The sequence below is a fragment of the Arachis stenosperma genome, chromosome 9 (genome assembly GCF_014773155.1).
Source record: "Arachis stenosperma cultivar V10309 chromosome 9, arast.V10309.gnm1.PFL2, whole genome shotgun sequence".
Taxonomy (NCBI): Eukaryota; Viridiplantae; Streptophyta; class Magnoliopsida; order Fabales; family Fabaceae; genus Arachis; species Arachis stenosperma.
Genome location: NC_080385.1, coordinates 12,835,271 through 12,853,727, shown reverse-complemented (window position 1 = coordinate 12,853,727; position 18,457 = coordinate 12,835,271). Strand labels below are relative to the sequence as shown.

At 30.6% G+C, this 18,457-nt stretch overlaps 1 long non-coding RNA gene across 1 annotated transcript; it reads left to right on the top strand.

Annotated features, from left to right (window-relative positions):
* The first annotated feature begins 11,670 nt into the window (after window positions 1-11,670).
* On the top strand, window positions 11,671-12,248 carry LOC130948213 (uncharacterized). The gene is made up of 2 exons (XR_009072974.1): window positions 11,671-11,900; window positions 12,012-12,248. It is a non-coding gene; the product is annotated as an uncharacterized LOC130948213 (long non-coding RNA).
* Window positions 12,249-18,457: the final 6,209 nt, after the last annotated feature.

The following is an 18,457-nucleotide window of genomic DNA, read 5'->3' as shown; positions in this document are numbered from 1 at the left end:
GAAATTTTAAAATATTAATTAGAAAATATGAATATGATATTTGGACTCAGTAGATTTTTCTGAGTTGGAAAATGTAATTTTCTTCGAAAAATTACATAAAAACGCATACCGGTAAATTAACCGGCTTAAATTTGTCTAATACTGTGCGAGAATAATAAAAACATAAAACTTTAGAAAAATATTTAGAATTTAAAATTGGACACTAATTTTAAGGGTTTGACCCAAAATTGGGTCAAACAGGCCAAAAAATGCTAACAAGTTGAACTAAGGCCAAATTGAGCCCAAACCCAACACTATATAAGTCCACTAAGTGACCATTTCAGCCATTTAACACAACACAACCACCAGCAACCTGAAAAGAGAGAGAGAGGGGGGTAGGTTCCACAATTTACTATTCATCTTCAACTTCATTATTCAACCATAACTTGAGCTACGGTACTCCGATTTATGTACCATCAGAGGCTACGCGAAACTCTCGCCGAACTCGTTAGTTCTATCCCACTTATGTAGGTAAGATCTCAAAATTCTCTGCCCAATTTCCTACCCTTGTTAAATTCGAATTTTGAGTTTTGGTTTGAGTAAAATCTTGTGATTTTGGATGTTTAGATACACTCTAACACTTGATTCCTATTGGGTTTTGACTCAATCAATATTGGGTAAGGTGAGTTTACTCTTAACCTTTGTGAAATTGTGATTTTGATGAACCGTAGGTTGATTAGTTATGAATTATGTGCATATAGCTTAAATTGGTATTGTATGGAGAATGTTGGTGACTTAAATTGCTTGGAAGTGGACTTGGTGACTTGAGAACTTGTGAAAGCTTGGTTGAGGTCAATTTGGTGAATTAATGCATATGAAAATCGGTCAAGATATGATTTCGGTTTCCTCTATGTAATATATAATATTTCTGGACACTTATGCTAGTGATCCATGAGATAAGTTTGGATTGAATTGGTTGATGAACTTGTTGATTGATGATGTATGATAAGTTAATGACTTTGAATAATTTTGATGACTAATGATGGTGATGTTGATAAATATTGTTGAATATTGTTAGAGATATGAATGAGATTGATATTGATGATGTGTAGTGATAGAATAATGATTGATGAGTATGTAAGTTGAAAATTGGTTTAGTATGATATGTTTGATTATGGAGGTTAGACATCATGGGATGTGGATGAAAATTTTGTAAGTTTGGTAAAAGGAGATACGAAAAGGATAAGTTTTTATGTGAATAAGGGTGTGATGTAGTTTTGAATTGGTTTTGGATATGAATTTTGGAAAGTTGAGAATCTTGATTTTTTTTTTGGTAAAAATTAGTTTTTGGTGAATTTTGACAGATCATAACTTGAGCCTCAAAACTTGAAATTGAATGAAAGTTGTTTTAAATTAAAGGTTGTTTTAAGAGCTTTAAATTGATAATAAGTTTGCAGAGAATGATTTTTAATAGAAAAAATTATGACTACTCAAAGTTTGATGCCAAAAACTGAATTCTGCAACATTGAAATTTTTCTAAGTTTTGTACTGGCTGCATACGCAAACTTTAACGCACAACGCGAGCAATCCATTTGGATTGGTATACTCGCGTATGCAAGCAAAGGTCGCGTACGCGACAGTTCATTTTTACTCGTGTGCGTATGCACGGCCGAGGTGTGCGTACGCACAACCCCTGTTTTCCTAAAAAAAATTATTTTTATGCATTTTTAAAGGTTCTCATGCCTTCCAAGCATTCTTTAAATTGTTGTTTAAGAGTATTACCTAGTAATTAGGTCCTAAGCTTAGTGGAGAAGAATTAGTGACTTAAAGACTGCGTTTATTTATAGAGACAGGACACTGAAACAAGGACACAGAGACACAAAATCGTGTTTGACAGAGGAGACATGGAGAGAGACAATGTGTCCAAGGACACTGAATTAGTGTATTTTGTGTCCATCTTGACAGGAAGGACCAGAGACACTAACAAGGGACACAACTTATTTTTTATTTTTTCTTTCATTATTTTTGTTAATTTTTTATAATTATATTTTTATTATTATATTTTTCATCTCAAATTTTTTGAATGAAAAAAAATGAGAATAAATTAGATTTTCATAATTTGTTCTAATTTATCATCAAATAGGATACAAGAACATAAAATTTTGTGTCTCTGTCCTCTATGTCTTGTTCTCAGTATCTTGTCTTGTCCTGTTCTCAAAAACAAACGCAACCAAATAGATGGACTTTTATATAAATTTAGAAGACGAAAACTTAGATTTCTGGTGTACTGAGAATGGATTAGTTAAGAGAGATAACGGATGCACTATAATGACGATGATATAATAAGTTGTGGAAATTATGAATTGATAGTGGTTGAGATGAGTCTGGGACTTGGAATGGAATGATGGATTATTGATATAGTGAATGAAATGATTTTGAAAACCACTTATATAAATGAATTGTGGAAGTGGTGAACTACTGAGAAATGAACTAAATAATTTTTGAAAGCCACTAATCTAACATTTTTTAAGTTGAGATTGTTGAGACGTTATACGACTGGCAAGGATGGTGGGTAATCTCGCTTGTCAAGGTCGCGGCGGCGGCGTAAGGATAGTCGTTAATTCTGCTTACGTTGAGATGTGAGGTCGGTGGCAAGAGTATCCCGCTTGCATCCATTCAGAATCACTATAGTGTGCAGGCACTGACATCCTAGACTGATCCAGGCACGATATCTCGGTGGTTCCCAATATGAGACCGAAGTGTGACGTCTCCATGGAGATGTGTCGGGTTAGCAGTTGAACCGACAATGTGATATCACAGCCAAATAGGACAGGCATTCATCATGTGCATCTTTTATTTGTTTGCTTGCTTTGCCAACTTGTATTGTTTGCCTAATTGTGTAACATGTCTAATTGCCTATCTGAATTACTTGATATACATACTTATACTTGTGCTTTGCTTGTATTGCTACTATCTGTGTATTCTATTGTGATTAAGGAGGTTCGGAAGGTGGTGGCGATGGGATCGCATGGAGGATATGTTGGCGAAGGCTGTGGTATAGCGAAGAATTGTTAGATTAGAAAATCTATTAAGTCAGATTACCCCTATATTATTATGGATTTGAGTTATGTTATAAAGTTTTACTTATGTTTTAAGCCTGAATCTCATGATGGATATGAAATTCTAAGATTGTCTCTGGTGTCCAGGAGTCTTATATCTTACATCACAGGGTACTATTACCAAATTGAGAACCTCTGGTTCTCATTCCATACTCTGTTGTGTTTTTCATATGCAGGTCGCAACCCACCTTGGTGAGTTACTTTGATGGTAACAGAGCGGAAGATCATGGCCCTGTTTTGAAGCCTTTTGATTCTTTTTTATTTGATCTCTCACTTTTGTATTTATTTATGCCTTAGAGGCTTGTTTATAAAAGAGAGATATTTTGTATATGCTATTTTTTACTTTCAAAATTCTGTATTGTCTGTATATAGCTAGCTGGCTTAAACTCCGTGAGCTGTGGTTAGATCTTTATACTATTATACTCTTATGCATCTATATAAGTCTTAATGTCTGTATGTCTATCTTGTGCCTTAAGTTGGTAGTTTCGTGAGAATGTTTTGCGCTTTTTGTAATTTCGCATTTGAGCTTATCTCTTCATCGGGTTTCTAGAATTATTATTCCTTTTATATATATTTATGTACAAGCCTTAGAATTATCGTGACCTCTGATTAACCTTTGCTTTACGGCATGAGATAAGGGTTAGGGCAATTAGGGTATTACAGAGGGGCTGAGGCCTCCACTCCCCCTATGTCTGTCCCTGCAAGAAGGTATACATTTATAAATTTTGGCTTTCAAATTGTCTAATTACAAAAGGGCAGGTATGACCGTATTAATTGATGATCAATTATATCTTTTTTTATTAATTTTTTTAATATTATGGAAAAATAATATTTTGGCGTTAGTATTAAAAGATAAAAACATCCTTTTATCTTTAAGTTGTTTAATTGTATTATAATTATAATTAAAATAATTTTTTTTTATAAAATAATAAAACTCCAACCACAAAATTCATTTTAAAAAATTAAAATATTTTTAACATTAAATTTAAAAATACTAAAATATCCTTTATGTAAATTTTAAAATTACTAGAATATTCTTGTATATAGGAATAATTAATATTATTTGATTTATTAGCAATGTGAATTTAATTTCAATATTAACAAGATAAAACATTTTATAGTTAATTTTTAAAATAACAAAACAACTTTTTAGCATTAATTTCAGAAACAAAATATTCTTTTTGAATAAAGGTTAGTTAATTATAGGGGTAAGTATTATTTTGGTCCCTAACGTTTAGGCCTCAACATAATTTTTTATTTAGAATCATTTTTAATATTTTTTTCGTATTAAAATCATTCTATTTAATAATTTTTTTATTTTATTACTAAATTACTTCTATTCCTATCCTAATAAAAAAATTATAAAATAAAAAAAAATAAAAGAACACGATGGGAGAAAAGAAGAGGGAAAGGACGCGAGGGAGGAGGAAAAGGGAAAAGGGAGAGGGAGAAAGGGGGAAGGGGAAGGAGGGGGAGGGGGGATGGTGCTAGCAAAACTTGGAGCTATTGTCGCCGTCGCCGTTGGGAGTTGCGAGGGAGAGAGGAGACGTGAGCCATTGCCGCCGCTGATCTGTCGCTGCTCCTCGCCGCTGCACCTCGCCGCCTCGCCGCCTTATTGCTGCACCTTTTCGTTTCTGCTTCTGCTTCTACTTCTTGCTTCGGCCTCTGTTTTTTGCTTCTTCTGTTTCTTGCTTCGGCCTTTGCTTTCTGCTTCTGTGTCTATTTCTGCTTCTATTTTTGCTTCTAATTCTGATTTTAATTTGTTATTTTTTTATTTTATTTTTTGCATGTTGATTTTGTTGTTGAATTTGATGTTGTTTAATTTGATTTAGTGTTCTTAAATTTGATTTGGTGTATTTAGTAGTGGTAAAGGTGCTAGTAGTGGTGATAAAGGTGCTCGTGCTGGTGGTGGTGGAATGTATTTTTATGCATAAAAAGTTAAAAGGACGATTTTAATACGAAATAAAATGTTTAAGACGATTCTAAATAAAAAATTACCTAAGAAACGATTTCGATTCTGACCCTAAACGTTAAGAACCAAAACAATACTTACCCCTTAATTGTATTAGAAATTTTGAATTCAAACTTTTGAAACAACTAAGATATCCTTATGATTAATTTTTAAATAACATAACAACATTTTAAGGATAATTTTGAAATGATTAAAATATCATTAAAAATTATGGTTAATTTACTAACATATCCAATGACAAATAATTTTAAAAAGACTAAATTATTCTTATAGAATTAATTAAGATTGTATCATTGTATTAGAAATTAGAAATTTTATATATAAAAAGGATTAAAATATCTTTATACTTGATTTTTTAAAAATTAAAACAACTTTTTAGGATTAATTTTAAATGACTAAATACTTTTTTTATAATAAAGCTTGTTTAATTATATTAAAAATTGTAAATCTCAACTTTTTAACAGACTAAAATACTTCTATAATTAATGTTCGAAAGAATAAAACAACTTTTAGAGGTTAATTTAAAGAAAAAACTAAAATACCATCATACACTAATTTATATTGTTTGATTGTATTAAAAATTGAAAATTTGAATGTGATTTTAAAAAACAAAGATACTCTTGTTGTAGTTTATATTTAGAATACTAAAATACCCTTTAATTATTAGTATGAAAAAGACTAAATTATCCTGATAGGATTAATTAAAATTGTTTGATTATTTTTGAAATTAAAATATTTAATTTAATATTAAAAAGACTAAAATATTTCTTACACTTAATCTTTAAAATACTAAAATAATTTGTTAGAATTAATCTTAAGAGATTAAAACACTTTTTTATAGTAAAGTTATTTAATTATATTAAAATTTATAAATTTTATATTTTAAAAAGGCTAAAATACTTTATAATTAATTGTAGACTCGTATTTTTTTTATTGAATTATTAACTATTAAATCATAATAAGACTTTTTTTTATAAGAAGGATAAAAATTGCTGAGACTCAATGATTCGTAGTCCATGCAAGTAAAAATCATCAATTGCTTTCAGTACATACAACTTGTGTAAAGCTATAATATGTTGTCCATGTCACCACACATTGGATTCTTAGGATAAAAATTGGGTTCATTTGTTAAAAATATTAAAAAGCCATATTTACAAGAGAATCCCAATTTTATCACCTATCTTAATCCTTTAAGCACCTAAACATATTTTCATCATAAAGCTCCCAGTATCATAGTCAAAGTTCAGAGTTCCTTTGAGTTGGTTTAAGAAGTTTTAGTTTGACATATCTATACTCAATTGCTCATCTCCTTTGACTATGGAATCGCCATCAAGATCGAGATTCTTATTTCCTAACGCTAAAAAATAAGGACCCCGTTGCTCTGACTTTTTTTTACGAATAATCTAATGGATTCTGGATTTTTTTAAAAAATGAATAGTTTATTTATCAATATATACATTTTAGGAGAAATTATACTTTTACATGCTATTATATGTTTAGAATAAAAAAAATAATATTAAAAAAGTCGATTGATAATAACCGAAAAATCATTAATTCCCGATTGAACTCCGTATAAAATCAAGTTAATAACATCTGTCCCAAAATCACATGCATGATCTATTATATGGGAGAGATGGAAAAAAATCATTCATAATATAATAATTATACAGAGTAAATATTCTTTTTCATCTCTAATTATTTATTTAATAGGCTTGGTACTATTTAACAATTGTAAAAATTTAAATTGATCCGTATCTAATTGTATATTTGTTCAATTTAAATTTTGTAATCAATTGACATCAGGTCACTTGTTGATATATGAGTAACATGTATACATAAATTTGTCTCTTTTTTAATAGAGATAAATCGATTTTTGAACTTTTGACAAAACATTGTTATTCCATAAATAGGCTTATCATTTGGTGGTTTAAAATTCTTTAGAATTTTTTTTCATTTTTCATTGTCTTTATTATGTGTAGAATAAAAACACAATTTTCTCCTAAAAAAAAAGCTATGACTACATAAGACAGAGATTCTTCTTCATGAACTATGGAGAAAAGCAATGGATTTGAGAACAATTTGTGCTGGAGTCCGATACTGAATTCCACTGGGAGTATAGGAAAAAGGACAAATCAAGGCAAAAAATATTCGTAACACCTACTTGTCATTGTGGTACATATGTAATATTGTTTGAATATAGCACCATAAAGAATCCGAACATACTTTTTTTTTATTGTTCTTATTTTAAGGTAAATTTTTTTATTTTTGTTGTTTTTTAAAATTCGTTGTTGTTATTATGAAGTGTTATTTGTTGTAGACCACAATTTTACATTGTAAATACTTTGCTTGACTTGATAAATATGTTGATTCATATACATATAAAGCTAATGTCAATAAAAATAGAATGGTTAATCTTTTGAAGAAGATAGAAGAAAAGTTGGAATTACTGAAAGTGATGATGGCCAAACAAAAAATTGAAAAAATATTTGGAGGCAAACTAAATGTAGAACACACCACATTCTAACTTAGCTTGGGATTGTACTTGCAATTCTAATTCAATGGATTAAATTGAAAAAAATGTGAATTTGGTTTAGGGTATAAAGTTATGTAAATAGAAAATAATTGCTTAATGTATTATAGTAGAAATTCTTGATTTATATAAAGATAACATTTTATGTTATGGTGCTAAATTTAGTGATTTTCTGTAATGTTATTAGAATTTGAAATAGTAGATTGACATATTACCATATTATATTATGTAATTGCCAAACATTGAATATGAAGTTAACAATCTAAATATTCAAATTTGTGACAATTTGAAATTATACTCCAAACTATGAGTATTTTGTAAAAGTTGAATCCAAAATATAAACAGATTTAGTGATTCATAATCCAAATCATAAGTGTTTTTGCCATTTTAAATTAAAACAAATACGAAAAAAAGATAGATAGTGTCTCTAAATAAACCATGAGTATTTTGTAGACTTTAAAATAAAACCTAATCATAACAATAACATTAACTAAAATAGTAGATAGAGTCTCTAATTAAGCAAAAGTACTACATCTTTTAGCAGCATGTATCTATATAACTAAATAAAAGTACTCATAGCTGGAAGGAGGAAGTTTGTAGGTCTCATTCTCGACACTCTCATATCTATCAACAGAAGAAGAATTATCTGTGACCGCCAAAGGCTCTTCCTCTGGCTTTGGCTTTGCTTGTGGTTCTGGTTCAGTTTTCATTGGTCGATTTATAAGGTGCTCAAAGTAGACAAAAACTTATTTTTGTTTGGATAATTTAAAATGGTTTCACACATATCATTAATTTTTTAGTCATCCTTAAGAATATGAAGTCCAAACTCCACATTTTTTGCCCTTAGATCAAGCCAATAAATTTTCTTGTATTCTGAATATTCTAATCCCTAAAGAGTTCTTTCAAATTCTTTTTGTTGACAAAATCAACATCTATGAATAAAATTACATTTGAATTTTTTAAGTCTCCCAATATGATAAAAACAAGGACAACAAATACAAATATCTATAAAAATTCTTACCACAATTCAATACATTCAAAAGTAAATAACTATAATGCCACATATACTTATCAATGTAAAAACTACATTTTTATCAGTTAAGAATTCTTAACTCATCAGTAAAAACTTTTAAAGTTAAAACCACTTTAGCTTTAAAAAAATCCTAACTCATCAAACAAAGACAATTTCTTAACTCATCAAACAAAACCAATTCTTAAATTACCAACAAACCACACTTCACCACTTCCATTCATAATCACCATACATAACACTCATAAAGACAAGAAAACTAATTTTGTGACCACTATCTCACATATTATACAATTAGACTACAGTAACAAATAAAGTAAGTAGAAGGGTACAAAACATTCCTTACTGTTTCAAAATTTTTTTTAAAATGCAGTCAATATCTTCTCATACAGTGATGCAACACACTTGTACATCCTCAATGTAATACTATTTTGGACGAAAGGAGAAAGTTTTCAAAACTAGGACCAAACGTAAATGACGAGGAAGAGGAAAGAGTTCTATAGAGTAAGCCTATTTATGGAACGATAGTGTTTTGTCAGAGGTTCAGGGGACGATTTGTCCCTATTAGGAAGGAGACAAATCCACGTGGGCACGTTATTGACACATCAACAAGTGACCTATTATCAGCTGGTTGCAAGGACTAATTTGAACAAATATAAAAGTAGATATGAATTGATTTGGGTTTTTATAATGGTTAGGGGACGCAAAATTCATCGGACAAATTATTAGGCACCAAAAAGAATATTTACTCTAATTATATACAAATTACTTGTGCAATGTTCATCTTTAGAATAATAATTTACAAAGTACGGACACTTTTTTGAGTTGTTGTATTACGTGTCGTATGCATTTTGAATATGATACTCATTCAATGCTCGTCCAATAAATATATATATATATATATATATATATATATATATATATATATTCCGTATTCAATCGTGTCTTAATAAAAAATACAAAGTACTTTTTTAGATACACTTAAATACACCTAAATACCATCAAGCGTCAATCGTATCCAACCTTATTATTGACTTATATTCTTAAAATAAATTTAAAAATAATATATATTATTATTTATTATTATAAAAAATTATTTTAAATACTTTATATAATTAAAAAGAATATTAAACATAAATAAAATATATAATATATATTTTACTATTAATAAAATATTAAAATATTATTATATTAAAAATAATTTATATTTAATATAATGCCGTATTCCCGTCTTATAAAAATAAAATTCACGTATTTATATGTCTCGTATCATATTATGTTTTTTGTCTATATCTATATGGTGTTTCTTGTTCATGTCAATATTTATATTTTCATAGATAATAATACAATAAAATTTTTCCTTTTAAAGGTAAAGCCCTATTCCAATTTTCCGAACTAATAATAATCAATCAATAGAAATGGGTTTAATTAATTATAAGATAATAGATAATACTCGACTTTTTAAAAAGTAAAAAAAAAAAAGAGGGTTAAAATTGTAAGTCATAGTAAGGTTCAATATGTTAAATGAATTTTGAAGTCTTTCTTCTCTGAAATTATCTTTAATATTCTCCTTGATTATTCAATAATTTTATTTCTACAAATTTTCTTTTTCACATTGCACAACTAGTCAACTACTCATAGTTTCTCGTACAAAAACAAATAGATAGATCCCATTAATTATTCCATTATAATTTCCCTTCTATATCCTACATTACATATATACCTTTCCCCATTAATTGATGAGTTTCTTATTGTGCTTTGGATTAATAATTTAACATGGAAGAAGTTATACCAAAAGATACCCTTGACCTTTATCAATTTTGTACACTACTTCAAATTATTAGCTTGCAACGCTAGAATTTGCTGCTAAAAATGATGAAACTAAAGTAATTAAGTTTAGCTGATAGAGGAATATTAAAAGATTGGAATAAAGTTAACTTGCATTAGCAGACACAGTTAGTTAGTCAGTTAATTGCCAACAATGATATATTCTGTTGCCAGAGAGAAGCCAGAGAGGAAATGCATGAAAGCTGTGCTGTTGTGTTGGTAAAATTAATTATTAATATAAAATATATATTAAAATATAAAATATAAATAAAAATAAATTAAATTATATATATTTATATACAAATATATAATGGTTGATTTAATTTAAAATAATACAAGGTATATAAGATTTAAATTTGGAATTAGGATTGGCATTATTGAGAGAATATTGTATATATATATATGTAGACCATAGTAAAAAAAATATAAGTACTTTTGTTTCTTCTTATCCCTATACATAAATATAAGTCTAATTCTTAGGAAAAGAAATTGAGTATAAAAAATTGCAAGGGGCTTTCTCAAATAAGAATCTTATTAGTTAGAGTTAGCAATGTTGATGTAGAATTGTAGATATGTATAACGCTTTTAAATTTTCTTATCTAATTTATATTGTTTAGATATAATCTTAAATACTACATACATTATTATAAGTTATTTTATTATATATTTTCGCTATGTATTATAAGCATGTTGTAATAATCCTTCATTAACATCATCCCTTTCGTTTCTCTAATGATAGTCCTAAAATTAAAGAATTTAAAATATCTCTTAAGGGTTCAATAATTATAATTATTAAACAATAAAAAGCACACGATGCGTACTTAATAACATTCTTTCAACGTGATGGACATACATCACCATAAATCAAATAATAATAATAATAATAATAATAATAATAATAATAATAATAATAATAATAAAAAGAAATACAATTTTGACCTGTCAATAGATTTCTAGAGAACCCTGTTGGCGTTGTTGAATATTCAATCTCTTCTAATTTTCTATGCTTGTTTTCTTGTGAGTTTACAAACTTGTAAAAACGCAGACATGTTCATTTTGCTTTAATCGTTGCGTGTCTTTATCTGAGTCAACGAGTTCGCCAACCGAGTCGACTCAGCTGACGCGCCTTTCTAATTGACGCCACCACCTTCCTCATCATTTCTTTGATTCCCTAATCACACTATAAAACCCAACCAACCCTAATTTTTTTCCTCGCTCCAAACACACACCATCAATTTTCTTTCTCACTTCCCTTTGTTTTCTTCATTATTCTTTTATTGTTCCTCCACCATTTTCCGGGAAAAAATTAATTGTATTGTGTCGAAATGAATTCAGTGAAGATTTTGGCTTTCCCATTTCTGAGTTTGTTGATCATTGCAATTTCTCACATGGCCCATGCTCAAGACTTGGCTCTCTCTCCTTCACCTCCTCCCACTAGTGATGGTGAGTTCAATTTCTTGCTTCCATTTTTTTTTAATATGTTGTTAATATTTGAAGCAATGAAAATTCAGTTGAGTTTTAATTAATATTTAAATTTGTTTTTGCTGAATGCAGGCACTGCTGTTGATCAAGGAATTGCTTACCTTCTTATGGTGGTGGCTCTGGCAATCACATACATGATCCATTAATTTTCTTTAATTAATTAATAGATACTAGTAATAGATTAGCCATATTCTTTCATTTACTTTTTCTCTCTTAATATTAGGGTGAGGAAATTCCAGAGTTAATGTACTGTAATTATATTATTGACGAAATTTAGTAATATATAATATGATTTAATTGTGTGACGCATTCTTCTTTCTTCTATATATTCAGTTCTGAAGTAGACGCGGTTTATTTTGGCTTTTCTCTCTGAGATTCTATAAAATTCTTATTTTTGTCGAGGCTATGACATTCATAGTAATATATAATATGATTAATTGTGTGACGCATTCTTCTTTCTTCTATATATTCAGTTCTGAAGTAGACGCGGTTTATTTTGGCTTTTCTCTCTGAGATTCTATAAAATTCTTATTTTTGTCGAGGCTATGACATTCACATATATACATACACCTGGTCAAGTCTAACGAATTTGATTCACAATTTTATGTTAATGTAATGTTTTTTATTTAGATTGCATACGTCATTGTTTGGGTTAGGTGCATTTCTTAGCAGCCACACTTTAAGTATGCTATTTGCCCAGTTGCTACTCTTCCTTTTTTATCATTTATCCTTTCTTTTCTTTTTTTTTAATGCAAAAGAATAAAATAGTTCATTTGAGTTTAATTCTTATTTTAATCTATTCAAATTAAGTGTGCTAGCTTCGACGGAACCAATTCATCCTCCATTCTGGTTATGTTTTACGGTGATGTTTTTACAAAGTTTTTTTTTTTCATTCCTATAATATTTTTCAACTCAGATAGGTCAAAAGACTAATTAACAAGTGACATTAGGACACTTTTATTAAGGTTATTTTTATTGTTAATTAAAAAAAAATTGTGTAAATGTATTATGGGTGCATGAAACTTGTTATATTAGATTAAACTTCTTAAAGAACTAGTGAACAAAAATACTATATATAATTATACTTAAATTATATATTATTATACTATTATAGGATAATTGAAATATCTAATCAGATCAGAGAACTCTTAAATCTTTGGGAGCTTGTAAAGTATGTTAACTTCTTGGGTTGAACCTACTGGATCAAGTTTGGGCCTAGCAATCCTGAAAGCCCAACATGCAAATCAGTATATAAATCCCAAAAGCAGCATGACATAAACCGAAATGGTCCTATGACCAAAAACATTAAAAAAAAACAAAATCTACTTGACAAAAAAAAAACTAAATATTGATGACTCTTTATTCACACAAAGCAGCAAAAAAAAAAAATTGTTTTGAAATTAACTTGCCGGTTACACTTTTTTCCAAGATGAACTTTATTACTCTCTAACAACCCACCCAACATTTTAATTTAAGCAAAAATCAATCTCATCATAATCAGGCAATAAATTAAGTCTAATTAATAATTCATCAATTTAACGATGCACATAATAAGCATCGAGAGTAGTTCTTCTCGTGAGAGTCAATCATCATGTGAAAATTTCACTAATGTTGATTTCACTCTTAATTAATTCAAGATAATTAAGCACCCCAAACCAGAAAAATGTTTAAAAAACAATAATTAATGACAAACTGTTGGCTAAAAACAATTCTATTGGCCTTCTAGTATTTCTCTCCCAAGCCATTAAAAAGTAAAAATCAGTTCACATGGCTTGTTGCTCCAAGTACAGTTCTTAATTATAATATAGAAATAGAATATGATCCACATATGACTCTGACTCTAACCAGGGTAGAAATATTTGGTGAAGTAAATCTTGGGGTAGGGTGATTTTAATTATTTATTCTTATATAATAAGACATTTCGGCTATGTTTGGTTGGAAGGAAAGAAATAGAGAGGAAGGAAATAGAATATGATCCACATATGACTCTGACTCTAACCAGGGTAGAAATATTTGGTGAAGTAAATCTTGGGGTAGGGTGATTTTAATTATTTATTCTTATATAATAAGACATTTCGGCTATGTTTGGTTGGAAGGAAAGAAATAGAGAGGAAGGAAATAGAAAGGAAAGAAAGGAAAGGAAAGAAATTGAGTGGATTGTTATTTCTTTAGATGTGTTTGGATGAAGGGAAATATGAAAGAAAGAAATGTTATAAAAAGACAATTTTATCCTTATAGTATAAATGATATCAAAAAAAGTAAAGGGGTAATATTGGAAGTAGAGAGAGAGATTTAATTTTCTCTCCATTGTTGGAGGGAAAAAAATTGGTGGGTCCCACCAATATTTTTCCATCCATTTTCCTTCCTCTTCCATTTCTCTCCTCAACCAAACAAGAGAAAATAACTATTTGGTGATTTCTTCCAAACCCATGGCAATTTTGTGGGTAAGTTACCCTTGCACATGTGTCTTTATCTCAGCCATTGATCAAAAAAATTTTCAACCTTGCATTAATTGCATTCAATAAATGTGTTCACACTACATTGTATTTTATAGTATTTACATTATACTACATAACGTATTTATATTGTGTGTAATTTGCAAATAGTTGATTTTATAAATGCCTCCCCAAATAGCAAAGAAATCAAAATCTTCCCAAAATACCATTTGAATGTCTACAGCTTCTTCTTCTTCTACCTCTCAGAATACACTTGGAAGGAACTGCTTCTTCTTCATCTCACTGCTTCTTCTCCCCTGCTGACCACTACTCCTTCTTCTCTAGCCTTCCTGTAGTGATGGGTGTGATTTTTTTCCGGCGACCCACTCGCAAAACCTTCCGCAAATACCCTGTAATGTCCACTTCTTCTTCTTCTACAACCTCACTGCTTCCTCTACCCTTCCTATAGGTGACGGTTTGATTTTTCCAGCGACCCACTCGCAAAACCTTCCCCAAATACCCGTATTATCCAGAGCTTCCTCTTCTACCTCGCTGTTCCTCAAACCGTTCCTGTAGTTGAGCGTTTGATTTTTCCGGTAACACCACTCGCAAGACCTTCCCCCAAATACCCGTGTAATGTCAACGCCTCTTCTTCTACCTCATTCCTCTATTTCTTCGTGACTCATCGTTAGTGACAGATTTTTTTCGAACCCCGTCGAAGACCCTGCCTACTGCTTCTTCGTCTAGGGTTATGCGGTCCTTTTCTGTGACTCACAGGCGGAGTGAAGTATTCCGAAACCGTCGAAGAACATAACTCATCCCTTTGTCGGGAACGTTCCGTCGATCCACGTCGATAACCCTCTCGAAAACCATTGTAAGGCCTACTGCTTCTTGTTATAGCTGATTCGTTTCTTTTTGTTGTCGATTTTCATAACCAATTTTGCGTGATTTGTTCTGTTATTCACTTTCTTTAATCACCATTAATCAAAGCAGATTGTTTCACTTTTGAATGCAATAGTTGATAATAGTTGTTCATGGTGGTGTTTAATGTTAATCAGATTGATGGCCAGTGATGCATGCTCCTCAAACACGAGACGATGCAGAGGCGAAGCCGGCGGACAACAGGAAGTGATAGCTGGATGTGCAAGTTCAAGTTCACTGCAACCTATGATTGTAACAGATGGTGTTGCCCCAAAATGCTTCTGCGGAAAATATGCTATTTGTTACTTGTCAAAGACAGACAGCAACCCGAATAGGCTGATTTTTGGATGCCCATTGTTAAAGGTAAGCACCCAATTCTTCATGTACGATCGCTAAGTTTATGCTAAAATTGGCTAAATTTTGAATTTTTGGAATGGAGGTTTAGAATATAGACTTTGGTTATTTTTCCCTAGATCAAGTTGTTGTGGATGTGATTTTTAGTTGTTTAATGGCATATGAAAATGATTTGATTTTGTGAGCGATATGCTGTTAAACTGGGTTGATATTGTATATGATTTGATATTGATGCTGGTTAATTATGAAGAATGATTGAGAACTGGGGAAAAAGTTGATTTCTTGAAAATAGAAGTACCTAGATTAAAAATGTTGATTTTGACATGAATTCACATGGAACCTGATCTGATATAAAAATGGCTTTAAAATTTGAAAGGATTTTAATATTTAGCCTTTATGGATTAATTACATTCACATATGTGTATTAGATTGAATTGGAGTGTTTTGTACCACCATATATTCATTGTGTTCTATTTGATATAGGTGACAGAAGCACACTGCAAATTCTTTCTCTGGGTTGATGACCACATTGTAAGGGTCAGAGCGGGGGAGGCTACAAGGGGATCGGGTGATGAGAAGCAGAATCATGTTGAAGAACATTTGGGAATGGATAACCTGATAGCACATGTAGAGGAAAGAATAGTAAACCTAGAGAAGATGCTGAACAAGAAAAGTATACAAGCAGAGTTGAGGAAGAAGACTAGAGAAGCAGCTGCAAGAGAGATGGAGGCTTCATCAACAAAGTCTAACCATTAGATCAAATTTGGAACCTGAAGCACCTCTATTAGGTTGAGAAACTTAAGAATAATTTCCTTCTTTCAGAATTTTCCTGCTAGAATGTAGACACACAATTGCTTGAAGCTTTTAAAGCAAAAATTGTCGATGTCGTTTATTTGATATGGGCAACATGGTTGGAATTTGATTATGTTTTACCTATAGATACGTATGTGTTTTATGGTATTTATTTTTGTGACTTAGTTATCAAAGTTCCCTACTAATTTCAGTAGCATATGAAGGCTAATATGTTGTAGTAAGTCAGCCTGAATACCAGAAAATAGCAACCTTTTTATTAGTGAAACGAATGCTTAAGATTGCATCATGTTATAAACTCAATCTTCGGCAATTCTGTAAGAGTAGGAAGGTGAAGGGCATGACAATATACACCGATGATTTGGTGACTTCCATGACAAATCATGCAGCCACCACAATAAATAATTGACAAGATCTATTTTTCTTCTTATATACTAGTGTGCAGCATAAATTTTAAGTTGTGAGAGAATGAAGAAGCTGAAAGTAAACTAGAATGTTATGTTAGGCTTTGGAAATTTGTTGAATTGCAACTTGTTAGTCAAGTTTAATTGCTTTCATTTCAGAGAATTTCCTGCATAGGTTTCCATATTCCTAATCCCTTGAACCTAAATAAATCTTAACACTTGTAGTTTATATGATCATGATGAATGGCCACTGCTTTGTTCTAATACACATAAATTGTTCAGCAAAGAGAGCTATGATGCCTGAAATAAGCTAGCCTGTCTGTTAACATAATGGATTTTAAAGGCTTCATCTCATTAGGTATTGAAGTTGTAGATCATCATATTTATACCCTTGCACATGATGTATAATACTCCAATTGATAGATTTGACTTTTTAAAAAACCATAACATCCCATTATTGCTGAATCCTTTGTTTGCTCAATTTGTTTGACTTTATTCACCCCTTCATGCACTCGATTGAATTCCTATTACTCTATTAACCAAAGTAAATGAACGAGTGCTAATGGGTTGATCATTTCAGCGACGTGGCCGTGGATGTAGAGTGCAACCTGGAGTTTGTTTATGGAGTGCTAATGGCTTATTGCAGGTCTTACCAAGTTATCATGTACTGGGTTGCTCTGTTTTTCTTCTTATAAAGTAATATTCAACGAGTATATGGCTTATTGCAGGTTTTACCGTGCACTGGGCTAGGTTCTGCCATCGTCCAACAAAGTAATGGTGTATACAATTGTTCTCCTGAAACCCAGGGCCATCATGTAAGTTTCTCTTGTAACATTGTCCGTTTAAATGTCTGTTTATTTGTCGTCTTTTTTGGTCGAATCGTGTTACATAGGAAAATTTTGGTTGAATTATAGGTCGAATTGTCTCGATTGACGATTATACAGGATGAGTTCTGGTTAGGTATTAAGGTGTAACATAGTATATGATCAAAGGTCATCGAAATTTTTTTTCGCCAGCATTTTTTACTTTAATTAACTGACTATTTAGTCTTTCTGTCATACTTGGGATTGGGCTGGGTCAACTAACCTGGAAAGACATTTTTTTTTGGTAGTTCAAGTCTATCTAAAAGTAAAGTGGGCTATCTATCAATTTGGGCCAGCTACAAAAACAATTAGTGGATAATTCAAGTGAGGATTAATGCAGCAACTGGCTTGAAACCTGTTAAGCCCAACTTTCTCCGGAATTTTAAAAGAAAACCAAGTTTCTCCAGGTAACTATTTATTTCATTCATGTGTGTGTTAACCGTTAATTTGATCAATCTTTATTATGTTATTTCTCACATAATCCTTATACTAGGATGGTTATAAACAGAATAACACCATTATAAATATCCTGTACATGAGGAACACTACATGACACATCGAATTAGATAGATTGAGGTTGTTATGCAACCATTTCTGTTAGTTTTGGCTCTTTCAAACCAATGTAAAACATACAATTGTAAAGACCATTCACTGAAAGAAAAAACACTAGGAATTAACCAGTGTCATAACAGTTCTGGGGATTTCATTAACAAAAAAAAAACATAATTAAC